Below are 26,002 nucleotides of genomic sequence, written 5' to 3'. Positions count from 1 at the left end.
TTAGAACTAACACCCAAAAAAAAAATTTTTTTTAAGATGTTCTATTCATCATTGGGGTTTGGGTTGCAAAAGTAGAAAGTCAAGAGATATCTGGAGTAACAGGCAAGTTTGGCCTTACAGTAAAAAAATGAAGCAGGGCAAAGGCTAACTGAATTCTGCCAAGAGAAATCACTGACCGTAGCAAACACCCTTTGTCAGCAACATAAGTGACAACTTTACACATGGACATCACCAAATGGTCAATACCGAAACCAAACTGATTACATTCTTTGTAGCCAAAGATGGAGAAGCTGTATACAGTCAGCACAAACAAGACCTGGAACTGACTGTGGCTCAGATCATCAGCTTCTCATAGCAAAATTCAGACTTAAACTAAAGAAAGTGGGGAAAGCCACTAGCCCACAATCTAAATAGAATCCTCTATGAATATACAGTGGAGGTGATGAATATTTTCAAGGGATTAGAACTAGTAAACAATGTGTTTGAAGAACAATGGAGAGAGGTCCATAATATGTTAGAGAGGCAGTGAAAAGAAAAAAAAAATCCAAAGAAAAAGAAAAGCAAGTAGACAAAGTGGTTATCTGAGGAAGCTTTACAAACAGTTGAAGCAAGAAGAGAAGTGAAAAGCAAAAGAGAAAGGTACATCCAACCAAATGCAGAACTCCAAAGAAGAGCAAGGAGAGACAACAAGAAGAACTCCTTTAATGAAAAGTGCATAAAAACAGAGGAAAACAACAGAAGGTGAAAGAGCTCTCCAGGAAATTGGAAATATTAAGGGATAATTTCACCCAAAGATGGGCACAACAAAGGACAGAAGCAGTAGAGACTTACTAGACTAGATGTAGAAGATATCAAGAAGAAACAGAAAGAGTACATGGAAGAACTGTACAAAAAGATCTTAATGAACCAGACATCTATGATTGTGTAGTCAATCACCCAGAGCCAGACATTCTGGAGTTGTTAGTCAAGTGGGCCTTAGGAAGCACTGCTGTCAATAAGGCTAGTGGATGTGATGTAGTGTGTAGTAGAGCTATTCAAAACCCTAAAAGATGATGCTGTCAAAGTGTTTCACTCAATGTCAGCAAATCTGGAAGACCTGGCAGTGGCCACATGACCGGAAAAGTTCAAACCTTATCCCAATTTCCAAGAGTAATGTTACAAGAACAATAATGTATTAAATAATGTTCAGACAATCAGACAAATGCTCTCATCTTACATGCTAGTAAAGTCATGTTTAAAATCTTGAATATAGGCTTCAGCATTACACAAACCAAGAACTTCCAGACATCCAAGCTGGGTTTAGAAAAGGAAGAGGAACTGGAGGTCACATTTACATCATTTGCTGGATCAGAGAGAAAGCAAGGGAATTCCAGAAAAACATCTACCTTTGTTTCATTGACTATGCTAAAGCCTTTAACTGTGTGGATTATAATAAACAGTTGAAAGCTCTTAAAGTGATGAGAATACCAGATCATCTTACCTGTCTCTTGAGAAACCTGTCTGCAGGTCAAGAAGCAATAGTTAGAACAGTTAGGTTTGAGAAAGGATTACAACAGGGCTGTCTGTTATCACCCTGTTTATCTAACCTATACCTTGAGCACATTAAGAGAAATACAGGGCTGGATGAGTTACAAACTGGAATCAAGATAGGCTGGGGAAGCATCAACAGCCTCAGATATGAGCATGATACCACTCTCATGGCAAAAAATGAAAAAGAACTAATGAGCCTCTTAATGAGGGTGAAGGAGGAGAGAGAAAAAGTCAGCTTAAAACTAAATATTAAAGAAACTAAGATCATGGCATCTGGCTCCATTACTTCATGGCAAATAGAAGGGGAAAAGGTGAAAGTAGTGACAGATTTCCTCCTCTCAGGCCCTAAAATCATTGTGGCTGGTGATTGCAACCATGAACTCAGAAGATGATTGCTTCTTGGCTATGACAAACCAGACAGTTTGCTGAAAAGCAAAGACAAGTGTCCATATAGTCACAGCTACGGTCTTCCTAGTGGTCACATAAGGTTGTGAGAGCTGGATTGTAAAGAAGGCAGAATGCCAAAGAATTGATACCTTCAAACTGCAGTGCTTGAGAAGACTCCTGAGAGTTCCTTGGACAGCAAAGAGATTACACCAGTCAATCTTAAAGGAAATTAACTCTGAATACTCATTGGAAGGACTATGCTGATGCTGAAGCATGAATATTTTGGTCATCTGATGTGAACAACGGACTCACTGGAAAACTTCCTGAGGATGGGAAAGATTGAGGGCAGAAGGAGAAAACGGTATCAGGGGATGAGATGGCTGGATGGCATCTCCAATGCACTGTACATGAACTTGGGCATATTTTGGGAGATGGTGAGAGACAGGGAGGCTTGACGTGCTGCAGTCCACGGGATTGCAAAGAGTCAGAAACGACTGGGTGACTGAACAACAACTAGCACTTACCACATCACTCTGCTTGACCCCTCAAACTGCACATAGTTATTTCATATTGTTATGTTAATCATGCTTTTATTATGACTTGAAATTGTAATTATCTTTTTTTGTTTGTTTGTTTCTGGCTATTGATTGTGAAAACTGATTATCATCTTTTACTATCGTGCTTATGTAACTGTTATTCACTTAATACCATTATGTCATGATTGGTCAACAAAAAAGTATTAGAATTCTATATCACCAAAACTAGGATTTAATGGAAAAATCTGTATCACTTTTTAAAAACCAGATGTATATCAGCATTAATTACCTTGACATTTTTTTAAAAATACAAATGCCCTGGTATTGCTTTTATTTTTTTCTCCAGAGCTCCAGATATGTTTCTAATGAGCAGCCATGTTTAAAAACAACTGAACTATATGATAATCTTTAATTTTATCCAGTTTGTTTCACTTTTTCTATTTCATATTCAGTGCTCCCATTTCATTTAGTTTTTCAATTTCTCCATTTCACTTTTTTTTTTCTTTTGATGTTCTTTCTCAAATCTTCATCAAGTATGATAGAAAAGATTTTGTATACATACATATATATATATATATATATATTAGAAAACTTATGAATGTTTGCTTAACTAAAATTTATATGACATTCTGACTCCACTTGTTTGACTTAGTGTGAACAGAATGCTATATTTCTATTAAAAAAATAGATACACAACAAAAAACAGTTTTACCACATAGCACTGGGAACTATAGTCAATAACTTGTAATAAGCTATAACGGAAATAATTTCAAAAATAATATTTGTGTATATGCGTAACTGAATCACCTTTCTGTGCACCTGCAACATTATAACTTTTCAATAAAACATTTGTATTAAGAAAAAATAAAATAAAATCACTAAATTAAAAAAAATAGAACAAGAGAAGTCAAATTTTGCAGATAGGCTAATTTCTGAAAATCACCATTATAAAGGAAGCAGAAAAAAATAAGTAAATGTAATCTATACCCTCAGAGATACTCAAAAGGCTATCACCTCCATAAATCAAGAGTAAAGATAGTTATGGAGAAAAAAATAACCTATCAGAGCTGTTAGGTGTTGTGGGGAGCTGTTTCCAAAAATAAAAATATGGAAAACAAAAGAACAAAAATATAGTTGAGGGTAAACTAAATCAACTGAAAATCACATCTGAGATAAAAGGTTGACTCAAAAGATTCTCAAAGAATTCAGTACAAAAATGCAAATCAAATGTGGGAGAAAATAGAAAATAGAAGAGGACATTGTAAAATATGTCTAGCAAGATATAAATAGGTGCATCATATACACACATATGTATACATACATCACATATATACATTTATATTTATATATTTATACAAGTGCACACATATACATATACAATTGGGGATGAAAGCAGCAATTACATATAAATATGCAGAGATGTTCATGTATGTGCCTACACGTGTGCATATACATGTACATCTGTGTGTATAAATACATATGTGTGTATATATATATGTGTGTGTATATATGTGTGTGTGTAATAGACCTATGTATGTCTTAGTAGATATATATAATAGAACCTTGGGTAATAGAGCATAATATACAGAACTTTGTGCTTAATGTATAGAAAATGCAAACAACACATTTCACACAGCCATGAACCACATCAGATGACTACACTCTATACGTCTATGCCTTTCTCCTTCCAAGATCCCACTCCCATCTCTCTGACATTAATCTGCTTTTTAGCTAAATGATTTTCACCTACAGGTGGCTGATAGAAAGCATAGCAAAAAGTCAAAGAAGTCTATCAATGAAAAGATTAAAATACAGATTTTACTACATCAGTATTTCCTGCAGGAAATCAGCAGAGAAACAGAAAGTAAGAATCACTAAAATAGAGATTTGGAAAAATACCCTCCCCAAACCAATTTTTATCAATATCTTAACACAGGAAACAAGGAAAACTGAATAACAAAGTTGCTAATAGTGACCCCAAAAAATACAGTCAAGGATAACAGACTGTCAAAGAATTTGACAAGATGATGTTTGCTGATATGACAAGAATACTTTTTTATATGAACTATATTAAAGATAAAGGAAGTGATGCTGATGGATATATTAAAACAAGCCAGAGACTTTATGTTACTTCAGAATTACATTATCAAAATTTAAGGGTATATATATATATAAAATGATCTTCCCAGATGGTTCAAACAGTAAAGAATATGCCTACAATGCAGTAGACCTGGGTTCAATCCCTGGGTCAGGAAGATCCCCTTGAGAAGGAAATGGCAACCCACTCTAGTATACCTGCCTAAATAATTCCATGGACAGAGGAACCTGGTGGGCTAGAGTTCATGGGGTCACAAAAAGTTGGACTGAGCAACTAACAGACAAATATTATATATATATACACAGATAGATAGATAGATAGATAGATATAGTGGGAAAAGAGGACAGGAGGGGTGTTCTTGCAGCTTGGGTCAGTTCAGTTCAGTAGCTCTGTCTTGTTCAACTCTCTGTAACCTCATGGACTGCAGCATGCCAGGTTTCCCTGTCCATCACCAGCTTTCAAAGCCTGCTCAAACTCATGTCCATCAAGTCGGTGATGCCACACAACCATCTCATCCTCTGCCATTTGTCCCCTTCTCTTGCCATCAGTTTTTTCCCAGCATCAAGGTCTTTTCCAAGGAATCAATTCTTCGCATCAGGTGGCAAAAGTATTGGAGTTTCAGCTTCAGCATCAGTCCTTCCAATAAACACCCAGGACTGATCTGCTTTAGGATGGACTGGTTGGATCTCCTTGCAGTCCAAGGGACTCTTAAGAGTCTTCAACACCACAGGTCAAAATCATCAATTCTTCAGCACCCATCTTTCCTTATAGTCCCATTCTCACATCCATACATGACCACTGGAAAAACCATAGCCTTGACTAGATGGAACTTTGTTGACAAAATGATGTCTCTGCTTTTTAATATGCTGCCTAGGTTGATCATAGCTTTTCTTCAAAGGATCAAGTGGCTTCTAATTTCATGGATGCAGTCACCATGTGCAGTGATTTTGGAGCCCCAAAACATAGTCTCTCACAATTTCCATTACTTCCCCACCTATTTGCCATGAAGAGATGGGCCATGATCTTAGTTTTTTTGAATGTTGAGTTTTAAGCCAATTTTAACACTCTACTCTTTCACTTTCATCAAGAGGCTCTTTAGTTATTCTTTGCTTTCTGCCATAAGGGTGGTGCCATTTGCGTATCTGAGCTTATTGATATTTCTCTCAGCAATCTAAACTTCAGTTTGTGCTTCATCCATCCTGACATTTCACATGATATACTCTGCATATAATTTAAGTAAGCAGAATGATAGTACACAACTTTGACGAACACAATTCCCTAATTGGAAACAGTCTGTTGTTCCATGTCCAGTTCTAAATGTTGCTTTTTACCTGCATACACATTTCTTAAGAGGCAAGTTAGGTGCTCTGTTATTCCCATCTCTTTAAGAATTTTCCACAGTTTGTTGTGATCCACATAGTCAAAGACTTTGGCATAATCAGTAAAGCAGAAGTAGATGTTTTTCTGGAACTTTCTAGCTCTTTCTATGATCCAACAGATGTTGGCAGTTTGGTTCCTCTGCCTTTCCTAAGTCCAGCTTGAACATCTGGAAGTGCTGTAGCCTGAATATTTTTTGGCACTGCCTTTCTTTGCAATTGTAATGAAAACTGATCATTTCCAGTCCTATGGCAACTGCTGAGTTTTCCAAATTTGCTGGCATATTGAGTGCAGCACATTCACAGCATCATCTTTTAGGATTTGAAATAGCTCAACTGAAATTCTGTTACCTCCACTAGCTTTGTTCATAGTGATGCTTCCTAAGGCCTACATGACTTCACATTCCAGGATGTTTGGCTCTAGGTGAGTGATAACACCATGGTTATCTGGGTCATGAAGATCTTTTTTGTACAGTTCTTCTGTGTATTCTTGCCACTTCTTACCATCTTCTGCTTCTGTTAGGTCCATATTGTTTCTCTCCTTTATTGTGCTCATCTTTGCATGAACTGTTCCCTTGGTATCTCTAATTTTCTTGAAGAGATCTCTAGCCTTTTCCATTCTATTCTTTTCCTCTATTTCCTGCATCGATCACTGAAGAGGGCTTTCTTATCTTTCCGTGCTTTTCTTTGGAACTTTGCATTCAGATGGGTATATCTTTCCTTTTCTCCATTGCCTTTAGCTTCTCTTCTTTTCTTAGCTATTTACAAGGCCTCCTCAGACAACCATTTTGCTTTGCATTTCCTTTTCTTCTGGATGGCCTTGATCACTGACTCCTGTACAATGTCACAAACCTCCATCCATAGTTCTTCAGGTAATCTGTCTATCAGATCCAATCCTTTGAATCTATTTGTCACTTTTACTGTATAATCATAAGTGATTTGATTTAATCATAGCTGAGTGGTTTAGAGGTTTCCCCTACTTTCTTCAATTTAAGTCTGAATTTAGCAATAAGGATTTCATGATCTTAGCCACAGTCAGCTCCCAGCCTTGTTTTTGCTGACTGTATAGAGCTTCTCCATCTTTGGCTGCAGAGAATATAATCAATCTGATTTTGATATTGACTATCTGGTGATGTCCATGTGTAGAGTCTTCTCTTGTGTTGTTGGAAGAGGGTGTTTGCTATGACCAGTGCTTCCTCTTGGCAAAACTCTGTTGGCCTTTGCCCTGCTTCATTTTGTTCTCCAAGGCCAAATTTACCTGTTACTCCAGGTATCTCTTAACTTACTATTTTTGCATTCCAATCCGCTGTGATGAAAAGGACATCTTTTTTGGGGGGTGTTAGTTCTAGAAAGTCTTATAGGTCTTCATATAAGAAGACCTTATATTATGTTCAATTTCAACTTCTTCAGCATTACTGCTTGGGGCATAGACTTGGATTACTGTGATATTGAATGGTTTCCCTTGGAAATGAACAGAGATCATTCTGTCATTTTTGAGATTGGACCCAAGTACTGCATTTTAGACTCTTGTTGACTATGAGGGCTACTCCATATCTTCTAAGGGATTCTTGCCCACAGTAATAGATATAATGGTCATCTGAGTTAAATTCAACCATTCCACTCCATTTTAGTTTACTGATTCCAAAATGTTGATGTTCTCTCTTGCTCTCTCCCATTTGACCACTTCCAATTTACCTTGATTCATGAACCTAACATTTCAGGTTCCTAAGCAATATTGTTCTTTACTATTGAATTTGGATAGATTCCCCTCTTTCCTGGTGTCCCCACCCAAGGGTGCTAATGAAAACCATCTATACCTGTATACTCAGGCAATTTCAGGGTATCTTCCTTTTGCCAAAGATTTCAGAAAAAGATAAACAGCTTATGATGTTGTGATGAATGATAGAGCCAGGATGGCTGGTAAAGATGGTGTCATACATGGAGGAAGCACTGTGGTATAGTCAAGGGATGATAGAGCATTGTAACTTGACAATACAGGTAACTCAACAATTCCTGGACTGAGTCCCCCTCATTGTTTCCTAGAAATGTAACCTTGGACAGGCCACTTCATCTCTGTATGCCTTAGTGTCTTCAACCCTAAAGTGGATATTTTAAAGGCATTTATCTGTAGACATGTTTCTATAGTTAAATTGCAGATGCTTGCACAACATCTGGGAAAATTCACGGCCCTCCACAGTTCTCTTGCTTTCAGATATCACATAGTAAATAATACAGTTTTACTTTCTCATCCTTTGCTGTGGATTGCTTGACATATTTTTAGCTCATGTGGGCATTCCTGGTGACTTAGATGGTAAAGCTTCTGCCTACAATGCAGGAGACCTGGGTTTGATCCCAGGGTCAGGAAGATCATCTCCTGGAGAAGGAAATGGCAGCCCACTTCAGTACTCTTGCCTGGAAAATCCTATGGACGGAGGAGCCTGGTAGGTTACAGTCTATGGGGTTGCAAAGAGTTGGACACGACTGAGCGACTTCACTTCACTTCACTTCATCTGAACAACTGGCTGTAAACCTATTGATCTTTTTGGTTTATGAAAGCAAACAGATGTTTCTCGGCTCAGCAGACCAAATCCCGTTCTCAATAAAGGAGAAGAGAACAGAGTAATTTCATGAAAGAAAGCCCATAATGAAACCAGTAGACAGAAAAGTTGGCCTTTAAACTAAGACAGTAAGAAGAAGGAAAAGAGAGATGGATAGCACAGCTTTGTGAGGATGTGCTATGGCACAGACTTTTGTGGGAATCAGGCAAATGTGAAGCAATAAGAAAGGAAAGTGGCATAAAACCAGCTTTGTACTTATAGAGAATATTGTCTTACTTATAATAATCTGTCATTAAATGGAAGCTATTATCAATCATAATGCCATGTGGTAGTTTTAAAATGTCCAGAATTCTTTTATATTTCTCCCTTATTGCTTGCCTCCCCAGAGAGCTTGTGCTAGGCTTAGAGTATTGCATGCAATGATGAACAGGATAAGATGTGTGTGCTAATGTGCAACTGCAGAGGCTGGGTCATAAAAGTCACCATTGTGACTCTGTGGCTTCCTTGGTGCTTTCTCTCTTTGGATCAGTCACTCCAGGAAAAGTGGACTGTCATGTTCTGAGCAGCTGTATGAAATGGCTCACATGACAAGAAATTGAGGCCAAATGCTAACACTAAACAAGCAACGAGCCTTAAGCCAAGTCATGTGAGTGGGGTTTCTTGAGAGTGGAACTTCTATCCCTAGTTCAGCTTTCATCTAGTTGTAACCGAGAGTGACATTTTTAAAAATTATTACATTGAGGTATAATTGATTTGCATATGATGTTAATTTATATTGGACAGCAAAGTGATTCAGCTATACATATATATGGATTGTTTTTCATATTTTCCACTATGATTTATCACAGGACATTGAGTATAGTTCCCTGGGCTATACAGTAGGACTTTGTAGTTTATCAGTTCTATAGACAATAGTTTGCTACTGCTAATCCCAAACTCCCTATCTATCCCTCTCCCACTGTACCTACCTCTTGGCAACAACAAGACTGTTATCTATATTTGTGAGTCTGTTTCTAATTCTTTCATTCAGTTCAGTCACTCAGTCGTGTCCAGCCCTTTGTGAGCCTATGGACTGCAGCACACCAGGTCTCCCTGTCCTTCACCAACTCGCGGAGTTTACTCAAACTCATGCCCACTGAGTCAGTGATGTCATCTAACCATCTCATCCTCTGTCGTCCCCTTCTCCTCCTCCCTCAATCTTGCCCAACATCAGGGTCTTCTCAAATGAGTCAGTTCTTTGCATCAGGTGGCCAAAGTATCGGAGTTTCAACTTCAGCATCAGTCTTTCCAATGAACACCCAGGACTGATCTCCTTTAGGATGGACTGGTTGGATCTGTTGCAGTCCAAGGGACTCTCAAGGGTTCTCCAAGACCACAGTTCAAAAGCATCAATTCTTCAGCGCCCCATTTTCTTTAGAGTCCAACTCTAACATCCATACATGACTACTGGAAAAACCATAGTATTGACTAGATGGACCTTTGTTGGCAATGTAATCTCTGCTTTTTAGTATGCTGTCTAGTTTGCGAGAGGGTAACAGGCAGGAAGGCCAGGGGTCTCCAAACAGAGGAAATATGCTGCAAATGCCAGACATTTTTATCTCTCTTAAGCAGCAGGAGGAAACAAACCAGAGATATTTTTTTCTTCTCTATACAAATTTAAAAGGAGGTTTCTCTTAAAATGCTGTGTTGCCATGACACCTGGTTTCACCTGAAGCTAACTATCCTCAAACCTTGAGTTAACTAATGCATTTCTTTTTCTTATGGAAATATTTGTCTTAAGCTATGTTAATGTGCTATGCATTTACCCCAGACTCTAAGTTCCGCCAAATGGCCTAACCTACTTACTCAGATATGTTCCCCTAATCTATGTAAATGAAACTATTTGTTGGTAATCTGCCCTTCTACAGGACTCAAGTCAATCATTTTATGGCCAGGGATGAATTATCTGGTGCCATGCTAAATTCTAAGACATTCTTTTCTTTTAATTAACAGACTGTGAGTGACTATATAACTTACAGCTAAAGACTGGGGGTGGGGGGGTATTCTTTCTGCCCCCTTCTGATGCCTTTGTCAGAAGCTTTCTATATCTTCTTTATACTTTAACAAAACTTTATTACACAAAAGCTCTGAGCGATCCAGCCTCGTGTCTCTGGCCCCGGATTGAATTCGTCAGTTGGTCGTAACTTTTCTTCCAAGGAGTAAGAGTCTTTTAATTTCATTGCTGCAGTCAACATCTGCAGTGATTTTGGAGCCCAAGAAAATAAAGTCTGTCACTGTTTCCAGTATTCCCCATCTATTTGCCATGAAGTGATGGGACCAGATGCCATGATCTTAGTTTTCTGAATGTTAAGCTTTAAGCCAACTTTTTCACTCTCCTCTTTCACTTTAATCAAGATGCTCTTTAGTTCTTCTTCACTTTGTGCCATAAGGGTGGTATAATCTGCATATCTGAGGTTATTAACATTTTTCCCAGCAATCTTGATTCCAGCTTGTGTTTCATCCAGCCCAGTGTTTCTCATGATGTACTCTGCATATAAGTTAAGTAAGCAGGGTGAAATATTCCTTTCCCTATTTGGAACCAGTCTGTTGATTTGTGCCATATTTAGATTCCACATGTAAGGGATGTCATGTGGTATTTGATGGGCTTCTGAGGTGGCTCAGTGGGTAAAGAATCCGCCTGCAATGCAGGAGACACAGGAGATGTGGGTTTGATCCCTGCATTGGGAAGATCCACTGGAGGAGACATGGCAACCCACTCCAGTATTCTTGCTTGGAGAATCCCATTGACAGATGAGCTTGGTGGGCTACAGTCCATGAGGTCACAAAGAGTTGGCCATGAGTGAAGAGATTGAGCAAATAAGCAAGCATGTTATTTATCTTTCTATTTCTGGCTTACTTTGACTTAGCATGATAATCTCTAGCTGAATACACATTACTACTAATGGCATTTCATTCTTTTTTATGGCTGAATAATATTTCATTGTATATATGTGCCATATCTTATTTATCCATTCCTCTGTTGATGGATATTTAGGTTGTTTCTAAGTTCTGGCTACTATAAATAATGCTGCAGTGAACATAGGGCTGCAGATATTGTTTTGAATTACAGCTTTCTCTGGATATATGCCCAAGGATGGGATGGCAGGATCATATGGCAACTCTATTTTTAGTTCTTTTGAGGAACCACTACACTATCCTCCATTGTGGTTGTAGCAATTTACATGTCCACCAACAATAGAAGGGTCTCTTTTTCTCCATACTCTCTCCAGCATTTGTTATTTGTACACTTTTTAATGATGGTCATTCTGATCAGTATGAGGTAATACCTCTTTGTAGTTTTGATCTTCATTTATCTATTATCGATGCTGAGAATTTTTTCATGTGCCTACTGGCCATCTCAATGTCTTCTTTGGAGAAAAGTGTTTTTAGGTCTTTTGTTTTCCAAACCTATATCTTGATTAAAATTGCATTAGGAGGCTCTTAGTTAGAACCACCAAGTCATTAACAGACCTTCCTAAGTTGTTTTGAGTTGCTAGATTTGAGAGTAATTCCTATGCAGAAAAAGAAAAAAAAATAATATAATACAAGGTATAATTCTTATTCTTGGTAAGGAGTTTAAATGTGCATTTGCTTCTCCTGTTTAGTGTATTGATTTATGAGAAAATAACGAAGCTTCATTTCAAACAAGTATAGTACTAAAATTTCAGAATTCCTGAAATATCAGAATAATCTTGTCCCTGAAAACATCTCTGCTTAGAAATAAAGGAACAATTCATGTGTAATATAGAACATAAATGTTTAAGGAATTTTACTTTGGAGAACAAGATGTGGATGGATAAAAAGTTTGAGATTTAAAGTGAAGTGCAAAAATTATGTCCAAAGTATATTTCCAACACTAGTTCTGTGTTGCTCTGATAAGGGGGGGAAAAGCATAAAAGAGATTTTTAAAAGAATAAGAAAGAATGATTTTTAAAAAGTTTTGATGTGGAATAAAAGTCATTGAGCTTATCCTCAACACAATTTTCTTCCACAATATTTCTGACATATCATAATGTGACTTATTTTATAATTCTGTTAATGGAGAATTGGTCAATTTATTTTCTGAAGTACACTAAAATTTAGAAATCTCAACTGTTAAGTTCTTGGTAGGTTCAAATCCCCCTTTCCCCTTGAACATACTTCTGCTATCTGAATGGAAATAGGAAAAAAAAAAAAAAATGGAGTGTAATCCTTCCAATTTAGTAACAGTTAAAATGTTGCCTTTAAAACCCAGCAAAGACATGTGAAAAGGGCATTGTAAAGTGTTGGACACTCAAACTCCTAAGTGAGAACAGAATTAAAGAACCATAAATATGTGTGGGCATTTTTATGTGCAGTATGAGACTAAAAGTTGGGAATCCAAATTAATGGCTTTAGATGAAATGTCTTGTCCTTTCATCATGCTCTCAGTCTACATGACACACAAATGCCCAATATTAAACTACGGGAAAAAATGTATTCTCACCTACACTCTTTTCCCTGAAGCTCTAATATTGTAGGTCAGATTCATAAAGGTTAAATGAGAAGAATACATTCTGACAGGAGAGTAAGTTCTTAAATCTAAAATCAGATCAACTTTTGGACTCATGTCTGATGATAGACAACTTGCATGCTCTAATTCTATAATTATAGTAAAAATGATTGAATGCCCTATTAGTCATATTATCAATAAACATCTTGAGTTAGCTCATATAATGATATCATAAACCATACACTAGAATGACTGATCAGTGAGAAATTTGGGAATTAAATCATCATATTATTTCACTTATGTAAGGTCTACTCCAAAGAAAAGGAGGCAACCACTTACATGGCAAGCTTGATTAGTGCTTAAAGAACAAAGTCAGTACTAATTTTAGTAAAAGCTAATTTTAATCAAGCAACATCATTTTCATTCATCATCTTTGGCTTTAATCACTGTCTTCACTTATATGCTGAGTGGAAATGCTTGCTAATTTTTGAAGGTTAAAATCAAGAGTGATCAACCTACATTTATGCTCATTGCTATAAAACACCATGTATTTCTCACAATGCTTAAAAATACTTAAATACTATTCTTGGGACTATGGCTGAATCTACTTAGGTGTCCTTGTGTATATAAAATCTTACCACACACACACACAGGAGTAAATGAAGTCAGGGAGTATATATGTCTCATGATGACAAATGACTCTATAATGACAAGGAAAAATACATGACAAGGATCAGATACAGGCATATTTATATTAATAGATGATAACAAATAATCAAAAAAATGCAAATTCCTGTCTGTCATATTTTGAAGAAACACTATTCCTAAACCACAAAATCATCCATGGCTGATATTAAGCTGTCAAAAGATTTATTGATTCTTTGATAATAATGTATTTAATATGTGGTCCTTCTTCTGACCCATGAATAATATGCTTAATATATTAAATGAAAAATATAGTTCTTCAATGATATCATAGCAAAAATGTTTTCTAATTGTTATATTCAATTGTGCCTGTAAAATAATGTATCTTTTGGTTGATTGATCAAAGAGTATTTGAGAAATCTCATACAACTCAAGCTATATTTTCAATTTCAGTGCAACATGCTTTAGTTACACAATCAAACACACACAGAAATATAAATTACATATATATATATGTATACATACATATACATATATATATACACACACATATTTATATATTTACCAATTGAGCTATCTGGGAAGTATATATATATATATATATATATATATATATATATATGCATATTGGTGGTTCAGCAGTAAAGAATTTTCCTACAATGCAGGAGACATAGGAAACATGGGTTAAATCCATGGGTTGTGAAGATCCTCTAGAGGAGGGAATGGCAACCCACTCCAGTATTCTTGCCTAAAAAATCCCATGGCCAGAGCAGTCTGGCAGGCTGCAGTCCATAGGATCACAAAGAGTCAGACACAACTGAAGCAAGTGAGCATGCATGCGTGCATATGTGTGCTATGGCCCATTTTATAAAGCTTATTGCACGGTGAACATGAGATTCATCCAGATAACCCTGACATTATGCAGAAAGTTTTTAAGCACCTAGAAGAATAATATTCTTGGATTCAGAATCACAATAGAGTATTGGGTATTTAACCATATCTTCTAAGTCTTTGTTAAATACAAGAATAAAGTTATCAACAAGTCTACTCTCTAATTCTTAGCTGGGATGCAACTCCCATAACAATTCTTCTTATTTCTAAAATAACAACCTTTCAGTTCACAGGATACCAATAACCAATCTTGCTTACTGTTAACAAATTGCAGTTTTATAAAACTGAACAATGATATAATCTGTCTGGGTATAGTGTCCTGACCTTTTCTTCAACCCCCTAAATCATTAAAGTGTCCCCCTGGAAGAACTTAGGGTCAAGGATCTTGCCACTGACCAAAATCTGCCTGCATAGCTCCCTGCCTGCCTTCTATTAATTTCCTTTCTTGCATCTATCAGGGCTTGTCTCTGTTTACCTGCCATGACATACCTGAATGTGGCCCCTAAGGGGCCACAGTGCAGCAGGATGGGTGCCTGGGGATAATATGCACAACTTTAAGATCCATGCCTTGAGTAGCCTGTCCCATACCTGACTTTAAACTGTGTATTCTGTCCCTCTCAGTGGGTCATTTTCTTCTGCAACTAGTTCAACCAAAAAGATCCTGAGATATTACTTTCCTGGTCAGTTCAGACTGTAGGGAAAAAAAAAAAAGTCCTCTTCCATTTTATATATTTGAAAATTGAATCATGTTTGTTGAAATTTAAGGAAAGACATTTGGAGTATGAAATGGCAATTCATTCCAGTATTCTAGCCAGGAAAATTCATGGACAGAGGACCCTGGCAGGCTACAGTCTGTGGGGTCACAGAGAGTCAGACATGAGTGACTGAACACACACACACACATGAGGAAAGATATGCCAGTGTCATTACCACCAAGAAAGGAAACTATGCTTAAAATCTAAATGTTAGTTCTATAGAATCACTTTTTAATTTACAAGACAGTCAAGTTTTTCTTATAATTTAGTTGCTCCATAAATATTATAACTAGATGTTCAAATCAAATAGCACATTATTTCTAAAGTTTTTGTTGTTGCTGTTGTTGCTGTTAATTTATGATTTGTTGGTTGTTGGTTAGTTGCTAAGTTGAGTCCGACTCTTTGTGACCTCGTGGGCTATAGACTGACAGGTTCCTCTGTCCATGGGGTTTCCCAGGTGAGAATATTGGAGTAGTTTTACTTTCTACTCCAAGGGATCTTCCTGACCCAGGGTTCAAACCCATGTCTCTTGTGTTTCCTGTATTTGCAGGCAGATTCTTTACCACTGCGTCATCAGAGAAGCCCAAATATATGCTTACCTACCTTAAATATCTCTTTTTGGAATGTCTCTATCAGTTGAGCTCTATGTGACACTACAAATGTAGATGAAGTAGACAACATCTGGGAAAGTCTCCCTGGAGTTGTTTCCTATCAAAAATTACTCTGAAGGACAAAAATTACCTTCTGGATGCTATAAGATCAAGCTAGAATTACTTATATCTGGATAACAAATAGAAAAATATTTACTATTAATTATTTGATAGCCTTCTAATACCTTTTGTACTACCTTAAAATGTATGCACATGCTGAATAAAGTAACAAGAGCTGTTTATAGTATATACCTACAAAAATATAATATCATACATGTTTATCTTTCCTGTGATACATTTTGCAAGAAACTTCAAATGAACTAATTGTTGTTCAGTCACTAAATCATGTCCAACTCTTTGTGACCCCATGGACTGTGCCATGCCAAGCTCCCCAGTCCTTCACTATCTCCCAGAGTTTGCTTAGATTCATGTCCATTGAGTCAGTGATGCTATCTAACCATCTCATCTTTTGCTGACCCCATCTCCTTTTGCCTTCAATCATTCCCATCATCAATGTTGATAAGTTGGCTCTTCACATTGGGTGGCCAGAGTTATTGTAGCTTCACCTTCAACATCAGTTCATTAGGTGACCAAAGTATTGGAAGCTCAGTTACAGCATCAGTCCTTCCAATGAATATTCAGGGTTGATTTCCTTTAAGATGGACTGAATTTGATCTCCTTGCAGTCCATGGGACTCTCAAGAGTCTTCTAATGAACCATAGTTCAAAATCATCAATTCATCAAGGGTCAACATTCTTTACCTTCCAACTCTCACATCTGTACACGACTACTGGAAAAACTATAGCTTTGACTGTACAGACCTTTGTTGGCAAAGTGATGTTTCTGCTTTTTAATGTGCTAAGTTTGTCATAGCTTTTCTTCCAAGGAGCAAGTGTCTTTTAATTTCATGTCTGAAGTCACCATCTGCAGTGATTCTTGAGCCCAAGAAAATAAAATCTCTCAGTGCTTCCACTTTCCCCCCTTCTATTTGCAATGAAATGATGGAACCAAATGTGATGAATTCAGTTTATTTATTATTATTATTAGTTTTAATGTTAAGTCTGAGTCACCTTTTTCACTCTCTTCTTTCACCCTTACAAAGTGGCTGTTGATGACCATAAAAACAACAAAACTAAAAACCTTGATTGAGCCAGTGAAATTAGTTTATTGACATGTCTATGATATGATAATAAATGACCAATAGAGATTTTCAGCCTACTTGTCCCATTTTTCCTTAACAAATTGCATAATTTTAATGTACTTCTAAGGGGAACAGTTCAAGATAAAGGTGATGAATTAGATAATGGATTTACTTGGAATAAGCTTTTTTCAAGGTATTCCCCTGGTATTAGACTAATTCTTCTTAATCACTTAAATCCATTGAGGTAGACAATTAAAATGATGTGATTTTCATTAAGACTCTAACTTAAACGCAGACACCATCTCTAGTGTCAGGGATCTCCCTGGTGGTCCGATAGCTGAGAACCAGCCTTGCAGTGCAGGTGGCACAGGTCTGACTCCTGGTCTGGGAACTAAGGTTTCACACGCCTCAGACCAACTAGGCCCCTGAGCCACAGCCAGAGCCTGCGTGCCATGATACAAGAAACGTCATGCCAACTGGGGCCTCTTGCAGCCAAATAAATAAATGATTAAAAAAAAAAAAAGGTTTCTGGTATTAGATAAAATAGGAAATATTTCCACTTAAACTACCTTTACCAAAATTCTTATTTACCTCAGCATCTGAATTTCTACCCAGCAGTAATACTGAATCAAAGAGATTCTAGTAGTCTTTGCTGGGCCAAGAGTAAGATAAAAAATGTGAGTTTATATAAAATTAAGTTTTATTATATATTGAACCAAGCTGAAGTAACCATAATTTTGTAACACCCTATTCTGTTTTTCCTTCTACAGTTTAGCTCTGATTTCCATTTCTTCACACCTCTTTCTCCTTGCATGCTTTAAGTAAACGCTGTCCCTCCAGGCTTCTCCTTTCTCTCTCCCAGATCACCCTCTCCTCATGTGTATATTGTAATTGTTCCAAGAAAACATTCCTGATTACATCCAGCTTGCTGTTGTTCAGTCACCCAGTCATGTCTGGCTCTTTGTGACCCCACAGACTGCAGCATGCCAGGCCTCTCTGTCCCTCACCATCTCTTGAAGTTTGCCCAAGTTCATGTCCATTGCATCAAAGATGCCATCCAGCTATCTCATCCTCTGATGCTCTTTTCTCCTTTTGTCCTCAATCTTTCCCAGCTTCAGGGACTTTTCAAATGAGTTGGTTGTTCATATCAGATGAACAAAATAAGGAGCTTCAGCTTCAGCATCAGTCCTTCCAAAAAGTATTCAGGGTTTATCTCCCTTAAGATTGATTTCCCTTAATATTTTATATCCTTGCTATCCAAAGAACTCTCAGGAGTCTTCTCCAGCACCACAGTTTGAAGACATCAATTTTTCAGTGCTCCACCTTCACGGATCTCTGCCTTGTTGTGGTGAAAGGGCTTGTGTAACTCGATGAAGCTATGAGCCATGCCATGTAGCTATGAGCAATGCCATGTAAATCCAAGACAGATGGGACATAGTGGAGATTTCTGACAAAGCTGGAGGAGGGAATGGCAAACCACCCCAGTATACTTGCCATGAGAACTTCATGAACTATATAAAAGGGCATTCATCTTAGTTCCTGCCTTTTCCACATACAAGATTGTGGAAATAATCTCTATTTCCCTGTATCTCAAATTCCAAGTCTTAGATGGTACAACAGAAGAAAAATACACAAGATGATTAACTCACTCCTGATAATACTGCATTTTACTTTATGTTAATTTTTATGTATTAGATCTACCTGAGGGACAGGTGAGCCTAGCATGCTGCAGCTCATGGGGTCGCGAAGAGTCAGACACAACTTGGTGACTGAACAAGAACAGATCTAGTATGTAGGGAAGAAAAATAATTTTCTCTCTTCCTTTCCAGCTTCTTAGCTGAGATACACCTGTAGTAAAAAGACAGATTAACAGAAGGAAAGTAAAAAGAAGTTTAATAACATTGAGAATTCCAGTATACCTGTGAGAGACCCAGGAAAACAGAATATCTCCTTAAAATGCCACCTTAAATATCTCCTACAGCTTGAAGACAAGAGATGTTGGGAGAAGGAAAGTCAGTTATAGGAGGTTGCCAGAAAAAGCACAGAAAATGAGGGTAAAGTTGTTAGTCCTTGCCTTCTAGTTAGTAAGTTTCTCAAAAATTAGTGTCATCCTGGTAGAGAGAGGCAGACATCCTCCAAAAGAAGATCTCCTTTTTAAATGTAAACAAAATGGAAACTTACACTCAGTTTTCAGAACTTTCCCTGTGTCTGTTTCTTAAAAAGCAAACAAACAGACAAAAATGCTTAAAGTAATCTGTACGCAAACAGGTATATTTTTCTCCCCTTCAACTACAAAACAACCTATATTTCAGGAAAATTCTTGATTCTGATTTCAAATTTTGTCCTAGTATTTTTTTATCTATGATAAGTGCTGAGATTCAGAACCTCCTCAGATTAAGTTTTTTTGGTAATTTTCTAAGTTCTAGTTTAATTTCTTTACTGCTTTTCTTTCTCCACCAAAGCTGTTATCCAAGAAACCCGGTAATATGCAGAATCTGACGTAAAGAAAATGCCATTATTCATTCTACCATCTTCCTTAACTTCCAATCATGGGTTTTTATACAATGCGAGGTAGCATTGTCTGGATTCTGAAATCTAATCTAAAACACCATTTTTTTCTTATCTCATATACATTCTGAGGGTTGTGAATTTGGAAGTGCTTAGCTGAGTGGCTCTGGCTCAGGGTCTCAAAGGAGTTTGCAGCCTTTCACCTGATTACTCTTCCTTTCTTATAACTTTTTATCACAGAAGCTCTATTTTATCCCCACTTTGTACACTTAGCTTCATTGGGTTTATTAAATGTTTGTTAAAATGATGAACAGCCTGTGCTTGTCAAATTATTAAAAGGATCTATATTACATATTAAGCATGATGTCATGTGTTGAGTCCTCTGACACTAACAGGGATAGCCATCACTAATTCATCATGTGATTTCTCTTTGAAGAGCAGCAAATCTAGACAGAAAAAGGTGTCTCAAACATTTCTGTTCAATAGTTCCTACAAAAACCAATATAAAACTCACTGCTTTCATTTGATTTATTTTATTTCTTATTTTTGCTTCTCTCCCAGATTTCCTAGCTAATGATACAAACAGTAACATTATCTCAGAAATAATTATAGAGAAAAATAGTTGAACAAATGAAACAAAGGTTGAGTAAGCATAAGGAACTGTTCATAATACTGAATGAATTTCAGAAATGGATGTGCATTAAAAATACAAACTCAGGGACTTCACTGGTGGTCCAGTGACTAAGATTTCACGCTCCCAAGTCAGGGGGCCCAGGTTCGATCCCATCCGCAGTCAGGTAACTAGATACCATAAGCAGCAACTAAGAGTTTGCATGCCACAACTAAAGACCCCACATACTCCAGCTAAGACCTAGCACAGCCAAATCAACAAATAAATAAATATGTATATTTTTAAAAAGATACAAACTCAGCTAAGGAAAACACACACACAATATTCTATTGTTTATGGCATAAAACATGACAGAATCACTTGAAACACTTAAAAATGCATTGTTTAAAAATCATTTCAACAAACAAGCCACTTTTAATGACTCATTATTTGAAAGATCCATAAAAATGAATACATTATTTTGAAGTTTCATGCAAATAATTTGGATTTTCATGGACAGATAATAAAATCCATTTTATTTGCTGTAATATAGAAATTTATGAAAAATGTTCTATCAATTACCATATTCTCAATCAAATATATGTATCTATATCTTTATATACAATATTTATATTTTGGCAGAATAAAATACAGAACTGAGAAATATCTTAAAAGATTATCAATATTTCATTTTAACAGTTTTGGACTGTCTAGAGCTGATAGGTAATTAGAATAGGAAAACGGAATCCAAAATGGTGGTAACTAAAAGACAAAGATAGGGAAAACCCCACAAAACTGGAACAAAAGAAAATCCACTGATAGGAGTAAGAACTTCAGGTGAAACAAACACACCCCCTCCTTGACTAGCAAAATTTGCATAGGGCAGGCTCGAGGGGGAGGAGACAAAATGTACAGATAAAGGAAGCCAAGACTGATTGAGACCTCTCCTTTTGGGTCAGCCTGCCCGCATGCCTCGAGGGTGTACTCTCCTTTGCTTGCTGAATAAAACTGAGCTGTAGCCAAGCTGTACCACTGGCCCACTGTTTCAGATCTTTGCTGTGGTGAGACAGAACTGAGGAAATTGCACCCCTCCCCCCCCTACTTGTCTGGTTCTGTGCCTTGGATCTAACCTGGCTGAAGCAACCTCAGCTGAGGCCCAACTCGACAGAAACAGTGTGGAAGCTGAAGGTGAAGAAAACCCGGCCCAGTGGAAGTGACAAGAAGTTTAGCGTGCTGGAAACCGGGAGAGCACAAACACTCTTGGCAGAAAGCTGACACGGTTCAGTCTCAAATTCCAGAAGACCTCCAGTTAAGGTAGGAGGGCCTTGCCCCTATGGCTGGAAAGACACATGGCTAACAAAATCTTAATCCCTTTACAATCTCTCATTTCGTGTTTTCTTGGATCCCCTGTGAACAGGCAAGTGACAGTGGGTGCAATCGAGGGACTCTGGCAAGGGCTACTCCCCAGTGTGTCCCTAAGGCTCTACTATCTGCTGCACACCAGTAACTGTTTCCCAAGTGAATGAGGGTTCTTCTGTCCTTAACCTCCTTTGTGCCAAGCATCAGGCCAATGAAAATTGTTGGCACAGGTCAGGCATTTAGCAGTTTTTCCAGCAAGTTATGAAAGGGATTCCTCAGCATGTTTTTTCCTTCTGTCCTTCAGTTCCTCTCTCCATCTATGCTACTGTTTATAAAGTATTGGGTAGATCATCATCTTTCCATTTCTGAAAGCTGCATTTGAAACTGTTTAGTAAGATTGGGACTCAAACCCATGTAGCAGGGACTCTGCGATGTGCTTAGTAACTCAGTCATGCCTGGCAGTGACTCAAGCCCAGCAAAACCCCACAGTGCTTGGCTTCAGGACCTAATGAAACTTATTATTGATGTCTCATTGCAGAAAGAATTCAGTGAGAGAGACAGCAATAGGTAAGAAGTGGATTTGCTTGGATTCAGAGAGGCACACACCAAGAATGTGAGCCATTGCAGAGGGTGAGCGTGGCAGCCATGAAATGTGGTGTGGTTGTTTTTTATGAGCTGCGAAATTTCATTTGCTAATGAGTGGGAGGATCATTCCAACAATTGGGGAACCAACCACTCCTTGGACTTTTGATAAGGCCTTGGAACTGTCATGGCACCTCTGGGTGTGACATTTAGCTTACAGACTGAGGATCAAGTTTTAATTGAATTTGACTTGTCTGTCATCTTGGACCCATTTAATTTGAATGGGTTTATCTTATGCCCTAGGGTTATATCATTCTTTCAAAAGTTATGCCCTGCATGCTTTTCTCCTGTTTCATGCTCTTTTCCTGAGCCCTATCTGGGCCCACAATGTTGCCTCTACAATATTCTGGCAGGACAACCAAAAAATAGCTGGCCCTTGGGAGGGAACTACTGTATAATATCCAAACCCTTGAGATATTCAGGCCTTCATCTTCCATGTTTCCTACAACATGTGTGTCAACAGCACCTCTCAGTGAACCCGCTAGGGCAGGTGACAGGCACACAATGCCTGCTAGGAGTCCATCTGTTGGTAACATCCCTTCAAGGGCAATTTGGCTTCCAGAGACAGTGTTTGCTACTTCACTTTGGAGTTAGCCCTGCAGGCTCTTTGGGCTCAAATCTTTACCATCCTTCTTGAAGCTACAAAAATACCGCCGATCAAATTGCCACTTCATTTTTATGGAACATCTGGTCTGTTGCCTCTTATTAATTTGTTTTTAAGCCACTTGCCAACTGTTACAACCAGGACCCTACCCCCTTGTAGGCAACACTGCTCCACACAACTTATTATTAAAATACTCTTAACACCCCTAACAGGACCAGATAACCCACTCCTTTGTCATTACTTCCATTGTTACCTAGAGTAGGTCTATGATAATGAAATGTTTACCATTGGAGACACCCTAAGCTGCACTTATGGAGGACTAGGGGAAGAAATCAATGATTTCAAATACCCTTGGGGCAATAAGGGGATAAGTCTTATGTTTTTTTTTTGTTTTTTGTTTTTTGGGGTAGGTTCCCAGTCTCAGGGCACAGACTTGGATTGCTTTACATCATGGTATCTATTCCCATCCGTGGTGGAACAGCCCCTTAATCCTACCCAGCACTGGTCATGCCAGAGATCTTGGGGATGCACAACTCCAGCTTGGGGGTCCCAAGAGGTCGACCTGCCTTGATCTGCCTATGGATCATCCCCAGGAGGCTGTCATTCCTCAGCCTGCTCAGGGATCCACCAGTCCGGGATTCCAGGAGGTCGACATGCCTTGACCTGCCTAGAAATCTGGTTCCTGGGAGGCTGTGATTCCTCAATCTGGTCGGGGATCTGTCAGCCCAGGGGTGCCAGGAGGTCGACATGCCTTGACCTGCATGGGGATTCAATCCCCAGGAGACTGTCATGCCTCAACCTGCTGGGGGAATCTGCACCCTGACCAAGGGATGCCTGGCTCTCATGTTGCAACAGTACTGAGTAGAATAAGCTTAAGAAAGACTCACCCCTAAGGAAGTCCACCCATGGAAATATAAGGAAGCTTATTAGTTGTTGGACTGTGCCCAGTCTCAGCAATAGCTCAGGAGCCCAGTGAGAACCCCATTGCCTTTCTGGAAAGGCTAAAAGAAGCCCTCCAAAAGTTTACCAATCTGGACTTAGACTCTTATGAGGGACAAGTGATTTTAAAGGACAAATTCCTGTCCCAATGTTCATCAGACATCAGGATAAAGTTACAACAGCTGCAGTAGCAGGACCCTGCTGCCTCTTTAGATAAGATGGTCCAGACTGCCACCAAAACCTTCTACAACAGAGAACAGGAGAGGGAGGTCAAGGCCCAGAAAAGGGAGAAAAGGAAAGAGACAAGACATGCCAAGATGAAGGCCACCCTCCAGGGAAGCCCTATTGCAAACCCCGAGTTTTTGAAGGACAAGGCACGAAGCAAATACTTAGCCTGTAGACAGGCGGGACATTGGGCCAGAGTGTACAAACCATGGCACATCTCCTGAAGTGGCTTGCTACAAATGCCATCAATTTGGACATTGGGCAGCACTCTGCCCTTGGAACCCAAGATCCTCAAGGTCAAGTGCCAAACCTTCCCTCACGATGGCTCAACAGGACTGAAAGGCCTGCTCCAGCCAGCCCACCTGGATAACCATTATGGGGCTGGAGCCAAGGGTGCAAATGTATGTGGCAGGTAGGTCTGAGGACTTATTGGTTGACACAGGGGCTACCTACTCTGTCCTGACTTCCTACTCTGGAGTCTTCTCATCCCAAATCTGTACCATATTGGGTGCTACAGGAAAAATAATTACAAAAAGGTTCACATGAGCACTTCTCTGTTGCTGGGAAGGACAGATATTTTCCCACCAGGTTCTGTTGGTCCCTGAGTTCCTACCCCCTTATTCAGAAGAAATATTTCCCTGCCTTTGAAATCTTGTAGCCATTGAAGTCCTGATAGAAGAGGCTTTAAAACTCTTTCTTGGGAACAAACTGTTTTACCAGTCACCAAGTGAAACAACTCCTGTATCAGAGAGGCCGTTTACGGATGTCTGATCAAAGGATCCTCAGATATCAAATAGTGCTGATGGAAAATCCAGGCCTGACTATATCCCCTTGTGGGATTCTCTCTACCCTTTCACTCTTGGCTAGAAACCATGGACCATTGGACAAAACCCTAAGAGGGATTGTCAGAAGATCTTCCGACCAATCCTGAGGAAATCTGGTACACTGATGGAAGCAGCTTTGTCTTAGATGGAAAAAGAAGAGCTGGATATGCAGTAGTCTCCAATTTCGAGACCATAGAGGCTAAACCTTTACCACCAGGTACTTCAGCCCAATTAGCTGAGCTCATAGCCCTGACTTGAGCTTTAGAGCTGGGGAAAGGAAAAAAAGTAGCCATTTACACTGACTCCGAGTATGCCTTCCTAGTGCTATACATGCACATACTGCTATTTGGAAAGAAAGAGGCCACTTGACCACCTGAGGCTCCCCAATCAAGTACAGTGATCAAATCCTTGGGCTTTTGGAGGCAGTCCATCTGCCTAATTAGGTTTCAGTCTCCCACTGGAAAGGACATCAAAAAGGGAGCATGGAAGTGGCATGAGGGAACGAAAAAGCTGATCAGGCAGCTAAGAGAGCAGCATTACAGAACAATGACCTAATAGGGGTTGCCACCTTATTTCCAGATTAATTTGCCAGAAACTCCTTCACCAACTCCTGAAGGTGAGACTCAAAGCTAAGATTGAGGGGCTTCAAGAGGATCATATGGGGTGGTTCTAAAGGGAAGGGCTCCTTTTTTTGCATGAAAATCTCCAATGGAAATTGGTAAACTCCTTATATGCCACCAGTCATTTAAGGGAGAAGACCCCCCCCCCCGCCCCAAAGATTACTAGAAAGGTCCTTCAGAGGAACAGGTCTCCAAATGACTATGAGGCAAGTGGTCTCCTCTTGTCCCACTTGCCAATTCAACAATCCCCAAGGAGCTCGAAGACCCCAGCTGACCCAGCCAGTCCAATGGCATGGGATCAGGAGAGGACTGGGAGATGAACTTCACTCAGATGCCAGTTTCTCAAGGGTATAAATGTCTGCTAGTCATGATATATATATTCATAGGATGGATTGAAGGCTTTCCCACCCGAATTGAGAAGGCCGAGGAGATAGTTTAAAAAAAAACAACAAAAACGCTCCATGAAATCATTCTGAGATTTGGTCTGCCCAGCTCATTACAAAGTGACAATGGGACATCGTTTACATCTAAGGTCACCCAAGGGGTGTCTAAAGCTTTGGGCATTACTTATTATCTCCATTGTGCCTGGAGGCC

This window comes from Muntiacus reevesi, chromosome 16 (assembly GCF_963930625.1).
Source record: "Muntiacus reevesi chromosome 16, mMunRee1.1, whole genome shotgun sequence".
NCBI lineage: Eukaryota > Metazoa > Chordata > Mammalia > Artiodactyla > Cervidae > Muntiacus > Muntiacus reevesi.
This window is presented reverse-complemented; position numbering follows the sequence as displayed.